Raw genomic sequence first — 21,191 nt, 5'->3', positions numbered from 1 at the left:
TAAATCACTGTGAATCTCAGTAATTACAAATGGTAATTTTTTATCCAACAGAGATGTATCTAGCAGGGTGTCGCAGGCTGGTGAAAGATTAGGTGTTGTCTCTATATCTTCCATACACCATCTGTGCTGTGCATTACTGCCAGGCAGCACAGAGCCATTAGGGGAGAGTGGGGTAACAGACCTCTGCCTGCCTTTTAGTGCTCTCAGCGTTCTGCAGAGCAGCCTCTTCAATGCTCTGGGTTGATGTCAGCGTGTTCAGAGTGAGGAGGCAACAGTGTTTTCTACACTCACTGCTTCAGCCTTCCCTAAAATCTCATCTTTGGTGTTCTGTAGGAAAACTGCATATGAATATTTATACCTGAGAACCAGTATTCCCTTTACAGTGGGTTCACGTTTTCCACTCCCTTTTCCCAATTAACCAGCTTTGCTGTGTTCCTCATTGTACTCCTTCACTCTGCACATGATGTCACTTGTTTGTCTCCATCTGGAGGCATCTCATCTACCCAGACGTGTGTCTGGGGGATTACATTATAAGAAAAATCAGAATCTTCATTTTAGATTTTGACTTTTATAACAATTCATTAGAAAAGGAAGGGCACTCTGAGGAGATAGAGCTAAAACACTGTAACTACCTTGAGCACCTATAATGTCTTTTCAGGCTGTGCCATCTTATAGATTGAGACTAAGCTCTCGGAAAACATCTTGGAATTTTGTAGGGGTGTCAAGTTTCACGAGAAGCCCAATTAAATCTCTACACACAATTTTCAAAAGCCATTGGGAAACAAGAATTTAAAGGTTATACAGTAACCTAATTTAAAGGTTACACAATATTCATCTCCTAGAGGGCAATAAATTAAATCTTGGCTGATTCCCTAGAGTACCCTAACCAATGCAACTGAGCCACTATGGGACTGATGGTGATTGTGAGTGCTGGGACAAAATTTCTAACGTTCAAGGGAAAAAGAGGATCAGAGTGATAATTGTGATTTAGAATGACTGAATGATCCCCTTTGTCCTCAGGTCAGCTAGATTTTGTAATTACATTTAATTAGGATATCTCTTAAAGCCAAGGGTTAGAGAAAATCTGATTTTCTCATTTTTGTAGAAAACAGTTTTGAGAACCACTGACCTCCTGTAGAAGGCAACTCTATCCCATCTGTCCTTTTGGGTGTAGAAGGAGGGAGCTATGACTGCATAATGCTACATTTATCCATTACCCTTTGAAATACTTGACTTTATTAAAAAGCAGAACCCATGATATCCTACATCACTGTGTCCTGTATTTGACAAATACCAGAAGCAGACAAAAATAGGAAATAGTCAGGTTGTGATGTGTTTGACAGTGAATGAAAAGGGCCAGCATTGATTTTGTGTCATTAGAGTACCCCTCACTCCCATGAAACCAGGAAGGAAGATGATGGTGAAGATATTATGAGGGATATACTGGGAAAGTATTGGGTTGCTGAAGGTGGGAACCAAGATATGAAGTGGAAAATTGAAGGACATTACAGAGGATACAGGCTGATGTGGAGGAAATATTGAGCTAGAATGTGTGCAAGAAAGGTCACTGCATGGAAGAGGAAGGAAATGGAGTGTATCTGAACTCTTTTGGCCTTATTTTCTATGATTGGTCTAATAACAGTGTCAGTTCTTCATAATAGTAAATAACCATACTTAAGTCCCTTGCAAGCAAATTAGAATACCTCTGTTCCTACAAGGATGCTGAAAGCAGAATTTCCAGCCTGAAGTGATTACTCACAAGATGTACATTCATGCTGGCTTCAGGGCTGAGAGCTGGTCTGTCATTTAATGAACTGGCCTGCGCACTTGTAAAGATCATGTGATTTCTGTGGAAGCTCTCTAAAACTCAGTATATTTTAGAGAAGGAAGCTGGATTTTTAAAAATGTGACCTGTGCTTCATTTGGCCTTAAAGATGCCAATTTTTATGTCTTAACAAATATTTGGAAGCTACACAGAAATTTTATAGCACAACTTTTAATGAGAAGGAATTTTCTCTCATTGACAGAGAATGATATGAAAGAGCAGTTTGGATTAATTTGGTTTCTTCATTTCTCAGTTTCCAAGGAAACATGCTTGAAATGAATGTCTGGAAAAATCATTTGGGGTTGCAAATGGTAATTTTTTTTGTTTGATTATATTAATAACAAATAGTTTTCCTAATTTGGGCATTTTGACACACTTGGGAGGAGAATATTGTCACACTATATTTTGGAAGAGAAGGCAGCTCTCAGAGCAGTTAACACTGCTTTATTTACCAAACTTTTCTGCTTCTTCTCATTTCTTCAATTAATGGCCTATCAACAATGAAGGACAAGGGAAACTTTCAGAAAGTTGTAGTAGTGTTCTGTTAATTTGTTTAATTGCTCCCCTATCTTCTGTATCATTCCCCCATTTTCTATAATGGTTCTGCCCTCACCAGTTTTTCCCGCCATTATGTTGTCAGTTATTCGGTTGCCCTAGTAACTCCCGCCACTGTTACTGTCAATCCCTTAAATTATATAATTTCCCCGCCCCTCATTCCCTTTTAAGTAGACTTGTTTCTCCTCCCTGGGCCCAGTCAATCACTCCCCACTCCTCCTAGTTTGCCAGAATCTTCTCCTCTTGGGGAGGCATGATTGGCTAGGGCTCCGGGGCCCCTCCCTTACATTGTATCTATTGGTTTTCCCTTAATGTCTATTATCTTAGGTTCGCTCCCTAACCTTCCCCTATTGGTCCTTTGTAAACCCCTCCCTTGAATTCCTCCCCCCTTTATAACCCTGCTGCACCCCTTGTGTGGGGTCACTACCTGGTTGACACGTTGGTTTCTGCAATAAATCTGACAGTCCCCAGTGAGTGTCCAGACTCTTCTGTCTCGTCTTTTCAGCAGTGAATCCGTCTGCCATGAGTGCAGCCCAAGGCCATAGACGCCGAGGGGCGCTCGTCTTGTTGCAGTGGGCTGTTGGTCACCCCTCCTGCTAGCCAGACTCTCAACCTAAGGCCACGCCTCGCTGCAAATTTCAAATTAACATATTCAAATTATTTGGTATGATGGCAAGACAGGGCATTATGCACCTTTCTGCTTGCCTCTTTTTCAAAATGTACTGACAATGAGTGTTCTTCAGCTGCTGCATTACATTTACTTACACTTTGGTAACACTCTAGGATCAACTATTTGCTCAGTTGTGACAAGTTCTGTTAAACATGTGATTTTTCAAATTCCTTTTCCTAAGATACCACATGCTACATTAGCAGAGATAAAAGAGGAAGTTGTTAGTGCTAAGAGCTGACACTTCCTTTTTCTCCTGATATTGGAAATTATTTTTACATAAATTGTGAATATCCCCAATTACATCATTTTGTACTAATCAGAGCTCATCCATTTCTTTATTTTTGATCCAAGAAAATCCTGTTTCCATTCACTGAAGGCCAGGATCACAGGAATGCATAGAAATTACATTCTTAAATAGTCTCAGTTGTTTTCAGTGTCTGGAATGGATTTTACCTTTTAAAAGTTTGCATTTCTTAGCAGAGTCTTTTGTCCAAGAGCATCTTATTCCAGCAATGAGATTTCAGGCAGGACTCTGGCAGCTTCTGACTTGTGAGATGTATGAACTGACTTCTGCCAGTTTCTGTTGGTTGGGCTGAGGTGGATAAACTGAATGGGAGGTGAAAGTGGAGCTGGTTTGGCATCTGTCAGAAATTATGAGGGGAGTAAGTTAGATGACTGTAAAACACCAGTTGCAAAACATGCCAGATGCAGATTCATCCTTGGGGAATAATGGAGGAAATGCATTTTGAAAACAGCTTTCATCTCTTCATGGAGTGAGGCACCATCTTGATGTACTCATCTTCACCATCCTTCAGATGCTTACACACTGTTCAGATGTCTTCCTCAAACTATTTGCTGTGCACTTTAATCTAATTGTACTGATTTTTCTGGCAGGAGAACCAAAAGGTAGAAATTGGTTGCCAAAATCTGAATAATTAAGACAGTAATTGCTTGTCCCCTCTAAAGGACTCAAGCATTCAGTGCAGTTTTCAGTGGCTGCTTGCCTCTCTGTCATTTTCACCAGAGCAAAGAGGGGTGCAAAATTATGATGATTTGTAATACTTTGCACAGGTGACTTTTCTAATAGCATGACTTGATTTAGAGCAATTTTGAATAGGGTCACAGGTGATTGGGAAATAAACCTTAATGAAGCATTTATAGTTGCTTAACAGGAATTACAATACTAGACCAAGCACAGAAATTATTTTCCCCATGCAAGAACATATGACAAAGCACACAGAAGAAGATGTTCCTCACTAAATATGCACTGCAGCAGCTTCATCTGCATGCTGCTTCCCTGATCTGCACTGGTGAATGACATAGCTGTGCCTTGAATAACACATATGGGAATTGAACTTCAGTCTGCTTGGCTGGATTTGTGTGTAGCAGCATGACCAAAATAATGGCCCACAAATCCAGTGTGTTTTCATTTGCTAAGATTCTGGAGACCCTAATTTTAGAAGCAAGACTTCTCATGCTCACCTGGAGACTGTCAAGAGTGTTAATAAGCCTGCTGTGTGTTAACACATCGGCTCTTTGAAATTCTAGAAACAAATCCTGTCTCTGACTGTTATTATGTCTCAAATCAGATGTTCTGCTGTCTCAATAGTGTGAGGTCTGGATGGATATTATTGCATAATATCAAATAACCAGTAAGAGGCCTTTCTCACTTAGATTTCACAGCATATAGTGCTTGTTTTTCATAGCTGTTACATCAGTGGAAACAAAGCTTCTTCAAAATGGGAGATGAGACCTTCTTAATGAATTAAAGACCTTAATAGAAAATACAGGACTGAGGTGACATGATGAAGCTACTGGAGGAAGAGTGATTGAGAAGTATGTATGTGTGTGTTGTTTATATAAAACTATATGTGTGTGCAGCCCTTTGCTGCCTGAAACATCACCACATTTCCAGAAACTCTAGAAAGGAAGTAGGATATAATTAGACCTTGCTTTCATGTTCTGTGCTTAGAATTCAGGTGACTTAGGCAGCTGTCCCTTGGCTTCCTTTTTTTTCAAATTTATTATGAATGATGAAACTGTTTTACCCATAGGCTAAATAGTGAAGCAACAAGCAGGAGAGGCATTTCACCTGAGGGCAAAACACTTGTCCCAAAAATTCAGTTGGACAAACAGGTGAAGTTGGAAAGATAGCATAAAATGGACAGGTTGGTTGCATTTATCAAGGACATGTGTGCCTACACAGCCCTGTGTCTTCTCAGCCGCCTTCTCACACCTCGCTCATGGTGAGCTGTAGCACAGAGCACCAGATCACCAGATTTTGCTTTGCACTTGGGAGTCCTCTGGGCTGGAAGGGTGGTGAAGGTCTAATACAGTATGCTTAAGTATGTAGCTTTTATTTCTCATTTATCTGGGTGAAAATCAGTTTTACAGCCTGCTATGTCCTCCTGCCTCCTCTTTATCTACATCCCTCTAGTCCAAAAAATTTACCTCCTTATACAGCACCTTTCAGTATCAAACAGAAAACAGTGAATCTCATTTTTACTGAGTGTGAACTGGTGATTGTCAGTGCAATGATGAAGCAGTTAAAATCAACAAGCACTGTTTTAACTTTTATGAACAGTTAAAGATGGGCCAAAGTCCGTATGCTTCTTTAGAAATGTCAGAAATTTCCACTTTTTCCTCAGACCCATATGTGCAGCAGAAGTTTCTAGGCTGTCCTTCTGATGCCATTAATTCTATACCTGAAGTTACCATACATTGCACAGGCCTATAATAATCTCCTGCTATCTGTTGCTTGTGCTCATTTCATGTAAGTGCTTAGTGTGTCACATCCTAAATTAAAACTGGCTATTATCAAAGGCTCTGTTTTCTTATGCAATGCAATCTTTGTTATAGGTGTCATAGTTTTTAGGGCTATTGATGGAAAATACAAGCCTAAAATCTCAAAAGTATGCATAGATAAAAATTGCCTCTTGGAAGCTGTGTCTCCATTAGAGAATATAATTATGAATACTAATAAAAAATATATACCATAATACATATTTCCTTTCAAACAGATCTTTTTTCCAAGGATCTTGTTTGAATACTCATATTAATTGTGATATAAGAAATGAATGCTTGAATTTAAAAAAAAGCTTTGTGTTAAAAAAGTCATTAGTAATGGCTTTCAGAGCTACAGATGAAGAGTAATGTGTGGGGAGGATGAAATGATTTCTTAGTATTTTCATATTAAATGTATCTCTTATATTCTTCATGCTTTTAAAGCTATTTGTTAGCACCATGTTGTTTACCATCTTGTCTATGTGCCTAAAACTGATTTAAACAAGTGGTACTAAAAGATCCCAGGAAATCAGAGCAGAGGAGTTTTATACCCCCAAAGAAGACTACAGACTTCCTTGTAAGTATGAAGCACTGGAGACTCATTCAGTATATGATCTCAGCTATTTTTGGATATTTCTGTTCTGGGACAACATTTCTCTCATGTTCAGTGGAGCTGATTTTAGAGAGTTGAGGGCCAATTTTACACTAGTCAGCAATAGGAGAATGTTTCCTTATTTGTCTGCTTTCTTATCCAAGGTGCAGAACTGATTCACAGAGGGGAAACGGTAGCAGAAATGTGAGAAATGTTTCAGTTAAAACACTTTTGCCATCACAAGCCACACTTTTGGGTCTGTGTCCCTTTTGGATTTCTCACAGCTCCTACTTCATCCTATACATCTGAGAAACTCTATCTCATCAAAGATCTCCTAGCATTGAAAAGTGAAGCTGAGAGACTCCTTCCCTTTTAATAAGTGTTTTGTAACAAAAGTGTCAGAGAACATTTGTCTGATGTGGCAAAGAGCACTTTACTCTGATGTAATCCTCTCAGTGGCTGTCAGAGTGAAAAAAGAGTTGGATTCTGAGTGGCTATATATGGTGATTTTTAAGATTTATGGCATTAATGCTTTTCCCCATCACAATAAATACTGATAAGTGCAGCATTCAATAACTCTTTTGCATTCAAATTGTGTATAGTTTCATCTATAGATGCCATTTTTAAAAAATTTAAGTTTAGTTTCCTCTCATCTCTTGATTTTTTTCTTACTTCAAATGCCTCCAGTGATTTAAGTTTAATGTTGTTTGAGTTTTAAAGCAAGACTGCAAGAAGTTCCTGTGTAGCTGGATCTTTTCTGGGCAGCAGAGTCATGTGGGGAGGGATCATATGTAGCAAAGCAACCTTGAACCCTGGAGGTCCACAGGGATGTCACGCTGCGGTCACAGCTCTGCTTCCCTTTGAATAGGTACAGCGTGAACTCTCCTTGTTCATCCAGCTGCTGCTGATTGATGTAAAAACATTAAAACTTTACAGGCTGAGTCTGAAGTCTTGTTTTATTGCTTATGCCACTTCCTTAGCAAATAAATTCCCTGCCTAGTAGGGCTTGGATAACCCTTGGCCATGCTCCCAAAGCATGGGGAAATTCCGGATCCTAAAATTGTGCCTGGTGTCAGTTTTGGTGGCACAATTCCTTGGTTGTTCTATGCATCTGTCACTGCAGAATGACAGATGGTGCTTTGTCCAGTGCCTGGAGCTGTTTGAAGCACCCAGATCTTCTCTCTTCCTTTTCTCAGTTTCATGTGTATTGTCACACAGGGACCACCAGGGTCATTGTGGGTGCTGAGGGACTGCAGCAGGAGCAGCTCGTTACCTGGAATTTTATGAGGCCATCACAGGATATGATGGGGGAAATACGAGTTAGGGCCAAGGTCAGCAGTGACTTGTAATTGATGCCACAAACCCTGGGGGCATTTTTTAAATGCCAAAGGGTCTCTGAAGGAATATATGGTAGATTTGCTCCATGCAGTCAGTGTGGAGGCTCTTGTAACAGAGGTGTGGGCCCTGGGAGTATATAAGAGACATTAATTTTTGAGTGGAAATAAAATCCAAGGACAGCTGTTACCTTTATTTGTGCTATCAATAAGGGCAAATATATCTCTAGTAAAAGTGAACTCCTCTCTTGAGATACCTTTTCCCTTGCAGTGAAAGTCTCCCACATGTTAGAGAAGTGATTAAAGAGCTAAAGAGCTGCCATGAACATTTTGTTAATTCCTTTGTGCTGTGCTGCTTGGTGAACCTTTACAAACGAGATTATTTACTCTCCAATTCCTCCATTGTCATTCCCTTGCCCCTTTCTCTGTGTGGTAGCAGAAACAAAGCAAAAGTAACTAAAATGTCAGCTTCTGAAAGGCATCATTTCGTTCAGTTACACAATGCTATTATCAGTGCACACGGAACAGAGCTGAAAAATAATACAGGAATAAAACACAGATGGAGAGAAGACAGCAAATGGCAGGGAGCATTGAAAAAATGTTTAACCTTGAAAGAGTAGAACAGCTTCCTTTTTCACATTGAACTCTTTAGTTTTCTGTCTTGACTTGCAGTGAGGTTATAAAATAGTACTATTACAGACATTACAATTACACTGTGCTTCAGGAAGTGTAGGGCTGGTTGCAATCCCTAAAACTCTGGGTTAAGGTGCAGAGAAAATTCCCAGAACATTTTTGGGTGTTCCTAGCTTTTTCAAGGAGGGAGGAGTGTCTTGTAGGAAATACTTGCACTACTTTCACCTTTGCTTTTATTAATGAGTTTCAAATTATAAACGAAGGCATTACATAAAAAATTAATTTTCAACTAATGTGCACAACCAGCATTACAGTATTTTATCTTACATGTGATGAGTATTTTGGTCCTTGGTTTTGGTACATTTTTAGGCTGCAGAATAAGTGACACTGAAATACTACTCATGCCAATGAAGAAATCATCTTGTTTGACCTTTCAGAAAGTGTTGATATTATAGATTTCTAATGAATGGAATAATGAGAGTAGCTCAACCCATGAATATGTTTTGGTGCAGCCTTGTTTTTAGAATTAAGAGACTCTCTTTTGATAAATAATGTAAGGCATCTATGTGTTTGAATACAGAGACAGTTCTACATTCAGTCCACCATCACCACCATCTATCATACTGAAGTACTTTTTATAGATTTATGCAGATAGGAAGGTGTCTAACTTTACTTTCTGTTCCATTATTCATGTGTTGACCTGAGATTACCTTTGTTGAAATTACAGTGTGCCTTCTGAACAGCCTTTGTTCAGAGCAGAAAAACCAAGTGTTTTTATCCTGGACAAACAGTGAATAATGCACAGTATTTTAGAACTCTCCTAAGGGCACACACTTATTGTAAAACACTAAACACTGAAAATGCTGAATAATATGGATTTCTGTAACAGTTTGAAAGTCCCTGTTTTAAAATACGTCATCCTCTGTATCATCGCAGCCAGTCCTGCCTGATCCATTTTATCTTGTATTTCAAGTAGGAAGATAACATAAAAGATTACCTTTCGAAAGATCTGTCTCTGAGTTAGATTATCTCCTATTAGGATTTCTAAGACTGAAGTGTTTGTTGCTCAGTTGTTGGCTGATAAAAGGTACAGGGAAATGTTCTCTGCTGCTATCAGGCAGATAATGACCTTAAAAAACTTCCCTGCATTGCAGACAATTGAACTGCACTTGGGATTTTCAGTGTTCACCTTCAGTTCCTGCCCCTGTGTTTCATTTGTCATTGATTACATACTAGCTCTGAGGGACATGAAATGAAATTATTTTATTCATCATTGTGTTCTGTCAAAAAATTATGTTGTAAAGCTAACTTTAGTTTTTTTTTTATATTTGCTTGTTAAACAGATCCCAGTAACAACAGAGTAAAAATGTTTAGCACAGCACAAAAGCAATTCTCCTTTCAGTTCTTCATGGTGAGCAATTATCTGAACAATATTTGTCTAGGCACAGCTGTTTGTTCTGATTTTCTTTTCTTTTCTTTTAATTCAAAATTAAGCAAATAGCCATGAAAATAATTATAAAGAATTACAGACATTAAAAGGCAAAAAAGCCCCACAAATCTTTTCAACTCCTCAGATATTTTATATGCTAAGAAACTTTGCTGTATCAAATAAGGGGAAACTCCGAGACTGAAAAAAAGAAAATGTCACTTTCTGTGTTTGGAAAGTCAAGAAAGAGGATCTGGGGAACCTCAGATCAGTCAGCTTCACCTTGGAACTTGGAAAGGTGACAGATCAAGTAATCCTGTAAACCATTCCCAAACATATATAGAGGACAAATAGATGACTGGGAGCAGTCAGCGTGTTTTTAACTTCATAGCCTTCTTGAATGACTTGACTGCTTTGGTGGATGAAGGGTGAGCAGTGGATTCTGTGTATCTCAACTTAAGAAAGTCTTTTCACACTGTCTCCCAGGAGGTCCCATAGAAAATCTGGTGAAATATGAGCTAGATAAATGAACAGTAAGGTGGACTGAAAACTGAGCTGCTCAGAGACTGAGAGGCAAACAGGCCAGTTTGGAAGCCAGTCATTAGTGAAGTAATCCAGGGGATGGTACTGGATCCAGCACTGTCTAGTGTCTTCAACCGTGACCTGGACAATGGGACAGTTTGCAGAAGACACAAAACAGTGAGGAGGATGCACCAGTTGGTTGTGTTGCCATTCAGGGGGACTTTCACAGGCTGGAGAGATGGGCTAACAAGGACTTCACACGATTCCACAAAGGAAAAAGCCAATCCCTTGCTCTGTTTGGAGGAATGATGCCATGTACCAGTAAACACTGGGGACCCACCCACTGGCAGGCAGCTCTGAAGGACTTGAGAGTCCTTGTGGAGAGCTAATAGGTTCATAGCCAGCAAAGTGTCTTTGCAGTAAGAACCAGCAAAGCTTCCTGGGCTGAGGTAGGAAGAGTGTGTCTGAGTCTCAGCCCTGGAGAGGCACATCTGGAGCGCTGGGTCCATATCAGGGCTCCCCAGCATAGGACAGACGTACGTTCTGAGGTGTCACTAAGGAAGGTGTCCATGAAGATCCTTCAGGGCCACAAGCACCTGACATGCAGGAGGAGGATGAGAGAGCTGGGGCAGCTCGTCCTGAAGAAGAGAAGTCTCAGTGAGGATCTTAACAATGTGTTTCAATTCCTGTTGGGGAGGAGCAAAGAAGAGAGAGAGAGACTTCTCTTTGTCATGCTCAATGCCAGGACAGGAGCACAAATTTAAATACAGGAAATTCTGTTTAAATGTAAGCAAAATAAAAACTCTTTACTATATGATTGTTAAACACTGGAAGAGGCAACCCAGAGATGTTGTGACATCTTCATTCTTGAAATATACTCAAAACCAAGATGGACATAATCCTGGAAGACCTGCTAGTTGCTCCAACTTGAGTTCATATTTGGGATTAGATCTCCAGAGGTGCCTTCCAGCTTCAATTTCTCTTTGGTTCTGTGATTCTGTAATCTCTATTTGCATAATTTTTCCTTTATTGCTTTTTAACAATCTGTCTTGCATGTTTTGCAACTTATCAGAGGAGGACAGGGCCATCAGGATGTAAAAATTAAAGAAAAAAATAGCAGTTTTGAAAAGATCAAATCGCTTTTAAGAATGTACCATGACACTTTGATGTTTGAGATAGTTTAGTCAGAAAAAGGATAGCTTTTGTCTTCTTTCACAGTAATAGGCAGTTCTGTTACTACACATGGAAACCCAAAACATAAAAATTTGAATTAAATTGTTAATTTTTATTAATGGCATACTTTAAATATTAATCTGTTGGAACAGATTGAAAATTAATATGGAAAAGTGTCATTCTGTCATTATAAATCAAATTTGGGTGGGCAGACAAGGCTGGATAAAGCTCAATTTCTACTTTATCCCAAAGTTCAAGAGAAAGTGAGTTTTAAGTGAAGATTTTGTCAAGGAGAGGAAAGGATGAAGTGCCTACAGTGGAGTAGTCAAGACTGGTTTTCCATCTTATCCCCACTCTTTAGCTAGTGCAATGCACATGGTTTGCTACTGAGTGCAGCAGTTTGTATGTCAGGAGAGGCTGCACGGGAGGAAATTGCCTCTTCAAGGCAGGCATGTGAAGTCTGGATGATTGCTAGCTGCCTGCTGATCTGTTTGCAGAGGCAACACATATTTTAGCCGGCACAGCAGCCTTTCTGGGGTGCTGGCCTTCAGCTTTTGCCCCAGTATTTTATCACCTCTCTGCACTACTGTGGCGGTACCAGTTGTGGTTTCTCTGGGTCTGGACTGAAGGCACTTGAGATGGCAGTTCATGTTCGGACTCGGGTGTTGATTATTTCTTATCAGTAAAACAGTCTCATGACTGTGAATTTGGCAGCTCTTCATCACCAAGACACAAAATGGTTGACAATCTCTTGTTACAAGGTCTTTTAAGACCAAACTATCCAATTAAGGACTGACACCTAGATTATTTTCCCTTTTAACCCAATAACTGATCTCAAAGAGCGCGCAATGCAGGCTTTTCTGTCCAATTACAAAATGCCACCCAAACCCATGAAGAAGGAAGAAGAAGCATGAAGAAGAAACACCCTGTGCCCTCCATCTTGCTTCCATCCACAACATACTAAAAATCCCCAAAACCTAAATTTCTCACCAAGTGATACACCTACTCTGCTCTCTATAATCTATTTCACACTTTTGTGGATTCTAGTCTGTCTTGAAGTCTAGGAAACTTTCTCCATGAATAAGGGTCAAAGTCAGTGCTCCCCTGGGAGTGAGGGCACCCCAAAGCAGACAGAGAAATATTCCCTGTGCCCTAGGTTTCCACACAGTACCAGCAGTGGGACTGCTTTGCTCCTCCCCTGGCATTCCCATCCATTGTGCTAGCATGGTTGTGTGCAGAGTCCTGGTGTGTCTGAGGTAGGGCATTTCCTATAGCACCTCCAACAGCCAGTCCCAGCTTCGCCTGCACAGATACAGGCAGAGAAACCTCTGATACAAACATCAAGCTGCTCTAGCTCCTCTGCCCCTGGACTCCTGCTCTGCTGTCACCAGGCACATGCTGAACCCAGGAGGCTTCAGGGAATGTGCAGGACAAGTAGGACAGTGTCTACCGAATTAAGGCACCCAGTGAGTTGGTCACTACTGGAAAGTAGGTCGACTGTGTCACTATCTGAGAAAACCTTTTGGTACCTAAATGGAAATATAGATACCTTGAGGCAGAATCCCATGCTGAAGTCTGTGCTGTGAAGATTCAAAACTTCACAACTGGGCTCATTGCCACAGTAAAATGACCTTATTATTCATGTCCTGCTTTCATGGTAGTTCAAATATATCCATCATATTTTGGAGTCTGGGTGGGCCTGAAGCACACACTCAGTCTCACCATCTCAGCTGTGAATTGTTAACTCTTCAGGCTCCTCATTTTCAATGATTTTCCCACACATTCGTTTTTCTCCATTTCTGGATCTTCCTCATTGTTCCAAACCCCTTTGATGACACTTCAGAATGATTTATGAACTAGAGCTTCTTATCTTTATGAAATATTGAAACAAATTAAAAGTTTGCTGAAAGCTTTCCTTTATTCTCTCTCTAAGAGCTTGGTTCTTCTGCTTATAACAGGTCAGCAACTCATATGCAATAAAGTCAATATATAGCTAAGGTGGTTGTGAAAACATAGGTAATAACAGGGCCTTGTTCCTCCTTACAAGTGCCTCAGTGCCATAAATACTCCCCATAAGCATGTGCTTGCCCATGCTGCCAGGATGCCTATGCTTCATAAAACCTGGTGCAATGAAAACTGAATTGACTGCTTTCAAGGATCGTTCTGAGAGCTTCATTATTTAATTCTTATTTCAGTCTGGGCTCTGTTGCTTACGCAGGAAGTTTCACTTGACTTTTAATGCCTTAAAATATAGTAATAACACTGCTGAGGTCTTGCAGTCCTGAGTAGTGACTTTATATGCACAAAGAGACATTCACCTCTCTGCAGAGCTCATATATTACTTAAATCCTACAAGATTAATTTAGATTTACACATTGCATAGACTGTTCTGGCTTTCTCCCACCAAAGACTTCCAATCCTGGGAGAAACACCTCACCTCAAAGATGTATCCTGAAATAGGTGATACAGACCAAATGAGTTAAAGATCCTTTCCCTTAATCTATATATATTATATGAAGATTAGATAAACTGACTCTCTGGGGGAGGGAGATGAATAGCAGACATGTATTTGCTGTTTTTGTCAATTTCTGAATGTACACAAGGTAAAATATTTTGAGCAATACTTACTCCTCACCAATGGTTAACTAGAATTCCTCTGGCAGAATTGATTTGGTTTGAATTGAATCTTCAACAAAGGAAGTCACACACACAGAGCATTGTTTGGAATTTCCACCTGGAATGAGGAGAGGATTTCAATGACAAATGCTCGATTCCAGCAGATGGTATCAGTGAATACTATTGAAAAAAATATTGATTGTCAATTGCAACATTCTTGTGTATATGATTCCTTAACTCTGATGCTTGAAGGGCTTCTTTTCCTATGAAACAAAATAAAACATGCTAACCTATGAAAACACAATGATGATGGAGGCTAGCCAGGTCACACCTGTGGGGAAAGAAAATTCAGAACAAAGAACATTGAAATAGTCTTTCCTCTCTTCCCTTTCTTCTGACCACTTTTCATTCTTTTCCATTATTTTATTGTAATTTTAATGTATCTGTAGTGTATAGATACCAATTTTGTGTTAGAAACATCTCCTCAATATTTTCTGCTGTCACACTGCCTTCTTATATATCATGTATCACGTGTTCCCATCTGTTACACAGCAAGATGTGAATAAGTTGTAAGAAGTTACTATAGAAACACAATTAATGCACAGCATGGGTGGGCTTGTGATTCCACAGAGATCTGGTCTCTCAACCAGGAATGCTGCAGTGAACCTGAAGCTGAAACCACCTGCAGATCTCTCCTGTAGCATGGAAAAACCAACATATTTGCAGCATCATAACAAACTGATTGAGGCATGCATTCATTTCAGACTTGTTGCTTTGGTTCTATGTTAATATCTGTCCCAAAGTACTGATGGAAGAACATGTGCAGCACAAGCTGTGCAACTCAGCTTTTAATTGCTTTGTGCTGTGTTTCAGAGCAAGGCTTTTACTGTTCACCAAGTGGCAATGCCATGGAGTGGAGAGCTGTGACAAGTAGCTGAGAGCCATTGAAAGAGCCTTTTATGTCAAGATCCCAGCACCTGTGTCTTGAGTTTGTGTGGCAAGGATTTAGCTGTGGGAGTGCTATAGGGGTGCCTTGTGTGAGAAGCTGCCAGAAGCTTCCTCCATGTCTGACAAAGCCAATACCAGCCAGCGCCAAGATGGACCTGACACTCATAGAGGCTGAGCCCATCAGCAACAGTGGTAGCAATTCTGGGATAACAGTATTTAAGGAGTGGGGGGGGGGGGGGGGGGGGGGAGAAATGGAAGAACAACAGCAGAGAGAATAATTAAAATATGCAAAACAGCCCTGCAGATGCCAAAGTCAGTGAAGAAGGGAGGGGGAGGAGGTGTTCCAGGTGCCAGAACAGAGATTCCCTTGCAGCCCACATTGAAGCAGCTGACCCTGTAGCCCATGAAGGTCCATTGTGAAGCAGATATCCATTGCAGCCCCTGGAAGATCTCATGCCACGGCAGGCGGATGGCCAGAGGAGACTGTGACCCTGTGGAAAGCCTGTGTTGGAGCGGGCTCTTAGCAGAGACCTGTGGCTCTGTGGAGAGAAGAGCCCATACTGGAGAAGGTTTTGCTGGCAGGACTTGGGATCTCACAGGGGATTCACACAGGATCAGCCTGTTCCTGAAGGATTGCACTGCATGGAAGGGATCCATGCTGGGGCAATTTGTGAAGAGCTGCAGCCCATGGGAAGGACCCATGGAAGACTGCCTTCTGTGGGAGGAACCATATGCTGGAGCAGAGAAGGAGTGTGAGGAGTCCTCATCCCGAGAAGGAAGGAGCAGTTAGACAACATGTGATGAACTGAGTACAGCCTCCTCCCCCTGAGGGGAGGAGGGAGAGAAAATTGGGGGTAAAGTTGGGCCTGGAAAGGAGAAATCAGGGGAAGATGTTGTTAAGATTTGGGTTTACTTCTCGTTATCCTACTCTGGTTTGATTTGCAATAAATTCAGGTAATTTCCCCAAATCAAAATTGTTTTGCACATGATAGTAGTGGCTGTCTGGTGTCACCCTGCCCAACTGAGAAGGGGAGTGATAAAGGAGCTTTGATGTGTGCCAGGGTCAGCCCACCACAACTTAAAAACAGGCTCTTGCTTAGAAATACAGTTTGGAACAAATAATCCATCAATCCATAGACATATAAGAATCGCTGCTGTCTGCTGCTTTCCAGGATGGATTTCACTGAAGGGAAGGACAAACATGAAATACATATCCATCATCAAATATGTCAACAACAGGACTAATACCTCTGTCAATAGCATGCAATGAACCCCATGATATGGCATGGTAAAATTTTCATCTACAATTTTATCTTTATGCTCTCCACAGTATTTAATATCAAAAACTCTAATAAGGAACAAATATACTCCCATTAGACAATCAGCACCTATTTAAGAAATTGATTTTACAGTTTACTGAAAAAGAGCAATGAAATACTCCATCAATAATATACTTACATGTTTAGCTAAACCTGGGGTAGCACAAAAAAATAATTAAAAAAAAATTAAAAATAATAAGTTTGTGGCATCAGAATTCATTTGCTATGGAGCTAGAAAACTCCTTATTTCAAATGAGAGAGTGGAAATTGGTGTCAGGGTATAAGAGTGGAAGTGTTGCCAAATGGGTCTTCTGTGAGCATGCGATGATCTGGGGTCAAGTTCCCTGGCTCTGGCCAGCAGAATATTGAATCACTGCAACATTTGGCACACAGGCTGCCAGACCTGGAGAGAGCTGCAACAGTGTCTGGGCGCTCCTCAAGTTAGACATACTGCAGTGGCAGCATTCCAGCCAGGAATAAGCTGGAAGGATCTCAGGCAGAGATCCATGGCACTATACAATATATACATGGCACTATATAATAAATACGCAGGAGGCCTCTGATGTCTTGCCTTGGATTCAGCTCTTCATATCTATAAGCAATGAATTAATTTTACCTCTCTTTGGTCATCTTCAAAGTTGAGGATCTGAGCCAGTCGTGCCTTATCTGTCTTCATAGCCAATGTAGTCAACAGATGATTTTGGGACATGACTCACTAGGCCTGCTTTGGATGTCTTCTTCAGAATTAGGTAAATTGTACAACTCATTGACTATAAAGAGAGAGCAAAGTGACCATTTCATAGACATCTGCATTGTAAACCCCTGAAGTCATGCAAGATAAAATCTTTCCTGTGTGAAGTTAACAAGCAGTCAGAGAGCAGAGTTTACAGGTTTGACTAATTTGAACAAAGAGAGGGGAAGTAATAATAGGTTTCATGTGCTTTTAAAGGGTTAATTGCCCAGCAACAGTGTCACATTATTGCACCATAAGCTTGCAAGGAAGTAGGATTTAGCCACAGCAAGTATGAATTTGGACCTCCATTTCTATTGGCTCCATTATTCTTTATTTGGGAACAGCTGCTGGACAGGATATGGTGCAATCATTTGGAAAAATCACATTTTGAAATACACCATTCAAAAATAATAGAAGCAGTTATTAGTTCCTGTGCCAAAATAAAAAGGAGATAGACTAGACTAGACTAGAAGAGATTACTTCAGTTGGAAGGGACATGGAACAATCAGAGATGAAATTTTAAGAAAAGAGTTCCTAGTGCATATAAGGGGCATGTTGTGAGATATTAAATCAAACGAGCCTTCACTTAAGCATTTGGTGGCAGCTCATATCCTTTCAGTCCCTGATAACAATCCTGCTGGTAGTGGCCACAGTCACCAGTGGTTTCCTTCATGTCACTCTTCTATGCAGTAGTCAGAGCTGGCATAAGTTTTTGTTTTCACAAACCTTGTGAGGATGTTTATGTGGTCTTACTGATTGTATTCACCATCGGCTGGTAAGGAAGTGGAGAGTAGCTGATTTGAGTTTTATTTTTCAAGATGTAGGAAAGGGTGGAGTGTAGTATGAGTTCTTTAGCAAAAAAGTAAGAAAGAAGGTGCTTGAAAAAGTCAGTTGAAGAAGATGCTCACATTCATGGAATAGAATAAGCAAATATAAGTATTTTAGGATTGTTATAGACTAAAAGACCAAAATCAGAAGGAAAAGTTAAGCCTAAAGATTTCTCATCAAGAAGAACAATTCAACCATTTGAGTATTTGAGTATATTTCCTGGCTGGCCTGAATTGTGAAAGCATGACACTCCCAAAGCCCTTCACCACAGCTCAGGGGTTGTAGTTCAGAGTCACCTAGTGTTACTGGCCTGTAGCTGTGACATATTGTGAAGGAAAAGAACATGCTTTATGGCAGCTAATTAAGATGTCTATTCAGCACGCATCCTATCTTCTCTATCAACATAGATGGTTTTTATTCCTATCCAAAAATATAATCACTTTTCTGTTTCTTAACTCACTTCCCGCTTTTGGAAACAAATGAATGAAGTATTCTGCTTCGGCCTGCTAAGCTTAAGGCTACAGTAACTCCCAGGCAAGCAAACATGTTTATTTATTCCACTTCAGCCAGAAAAAAAAAAAAAAAGTGATGTGATATGATGTAGAAATGAGGGAACAAAATCAAGATCTGTGTAAAACAGTGAAACATTTTGTCTATTTTTTCAGAAGTTAACATGGAAAAGCAACACCCTGGGATGGTTTTGGACATTTATATATACATCCACCCACTTAATTAACTCCTTTTATTTTGCATATATAGATGTAGAAGAGGTTCCTCCTAGGTTGAAAAATTCCTCCATTTGCACCTAGAAGCTCAGTCACTTCCAGGTATCTGTAAAATGTGTAAATGTCGTGATTTGTAAATGAAATATATGAAACGAGGGATTTTGTAGTTAGCAAATTTTAATTATGCAAACAAGCCTTTTTTTAGATGATAGGTCTTAAAGAAACTAACTTCTGGAAAAATTCCTGACTATATTGAGTAGAAATGATCCTATGATTGTTTACCGCACTGAGCTTTTTTACTGGAAGATTGTGTTGCAGGGAGGTACATTTTGCCTGAATTTCCTTTGTGGTTATGCCATTCTGAAATGATGCGATATCCATTAAGGGAAGCACAAGAAGTGATTGCACTGGATTTTGTCTCTTTCCCTGGGTGCTAAGCTCCGCTGCTCACAGCAGAGCGATTTAAAATCTTGTTGTTATAAACCTTGGCCAGAGGGCCTTCTGAGCAACAAAGGAGTCAGAACAGAAAGCACAAATAAGCCCAGAGCATGCAGAGATAAAAGGCAGCTTCTGCTATCAGAATCAGAAGAGAGGAAGACATAAGACAAAAAAGCAAGGTTTGTATAACATTACAAACATGCAAACAAAACCAGCACTGGCACTGAGAGCCTTAAAAGTGTTCAACTTTATAAAAAACCTAATGGTGATGCTGCCGTGAAAGAACACTTTGTGTACTGAGTATATTCAGTAAGCATTTCCTGGAGTGTCTGAAAGCCAAGCTTCATTCTGCAGCATCCCACTCGACCTTCAGTCTGCAAATTCAGTGTCAGGAGTGCATGTGCTGGAGGATTAGCAAAGCCAGCAAGGTCAGAAACAGTGACAGAACTTCCATCTTTTGCATAATTTTTCTATATTGAAAAAAAAAAAGAAGCCATGGAAACAGTTTATTTGGTGAGCTGTGATCCAAAAACAGAGGAGAAACTGCTGGCATACTCAAAGCCAAGGGCAGAGGCAAAAATGATGACAGAATCCTGTGAGTGAGTCCATGGCAGGAGACACTCCGTGCTGGCATATCTGGACTGCATTGTATAAATTTCACCTTATCTGGACAATAGCATTTCAAGGGATTTAGTACAATATCTGCACAGATGATATTTCAGGGAAAGGTGTGTGAACTATTGGAAGAGTGACAGGAACTGAATTCCTATCAATGAGGCTCTAGGAACATGAAAATCAAACCCCATGATATTCTATTATTCAGTTGGTATAATTTGGAATTGGTTCACAGCAATGGCAAGAGAGTGTGTAAAAAACATCCTTTGATCATATTTTAGAAAAGGGAAACATCACAACTGAACCAAAAAGAAAAATAACCAAGACAGGTGATCTACTTGGATAAAAGGCACTTGGGTTGTGTCACTTTGAAATTACTTTGATGAAAGGAGAAGAACAATGACTTCTGCATTTCTGAAGAGTATCAGAGACAGAACTGTGGGAATTCTCTTGACAGATGTGACAATGTGTGTGGAGCATCTATCCAGGTCTCACAACCAATACAAACAATGTTATTGTTGTGGCTGTATCAAGGCTGCCCTGAGATGTGGTTGATGCCCCATCCCTGGAAACATTCGAGATTGGGTTGGACAGGACTCTGAGCAACCTGATCTAGTTGAAGATGTCCCTGATTATTGCAGGAATTGGTCTAGATAAGTTTTAAAGTTTTCTTCCAACCCAAACCATCCTATAACTCTATGAATAAGACAGAAGAGTGCTCATGTCTATCATAGGAAAATATTAAATTCCAAGCTGCAAATTCCAGGGCCTTGGTGCTAGGGCAGACATCCCTTTGAACCTAACCCAGGATCAGAGATTCCTGTATTTCCATAGAACCTAGTAGATATTCCTGCCTCAGCTATTCCCTGCTCTATTGTCTATTTCACTTCTAGGAAGACACAGGAGAGATTCTTTTTGATAAGAATTTCAAATTTTAGTTGAGGATTTGGTTTAGTTTTTGTCCTGACCTGAGCCAGCAGACATTTTTCCCCCCAAGATTTCTAACTTCAAATTCTTTTTTTGGGGATTATATACTGTCTATCCCAAGAAATGAAATGCCTGTCATCCTGTCAGCAGTGCTTCTGGAAAAAATGAAGGATTACTGAATCACTTTGTTCTGGTTAATTCTAGCCCAGTTAGATTTTGGGAGTGACATTATGTCTGTCTTACATTCTTTGTTTCTGCGCTGCATATTCTCGCCTGGAAATGTAGATCAGGCAATCATTTTGACAGGCAGGCAGGTGGTACTATTGCATTGGCAGTACCAAATCTGTCACACTAATGTGCTCTCAGATTGAAATAGCTACACTTTCCCTCGCTGGTTGAAGTTTGTATGGCAGCAGAGCACGTCTCCCTCTATGGTTTAAAACAATGTCCTGTCTTATGATTGCTGCCTTGTTCCTGTGTTGGCTTATGGACTAGAATACTGATATTTGATGCATTTAATTCTGTAAC

The sequence above is a fragment of the Melozone crissalis genome, unplaced genomic scaffold (genome assembly GCF_028551555.1).
Source record: "Melozone crissalis strain CALT ecotype California unplaced genomic scaffold, PUWL_Pcris_2 ptg000013l_1, whole genome shotgun sequence".
Lineage (NCBI taxonomy): Eukaryota > Metazoa > Chordata > Aves > Passeriformes > Passerellidae > Melozone > Melozone crissalis.
The sequence above is the reverse complement of the archived record's forward strand: the minus strand, read 5'-3'. Positions refer to the sequence as shown.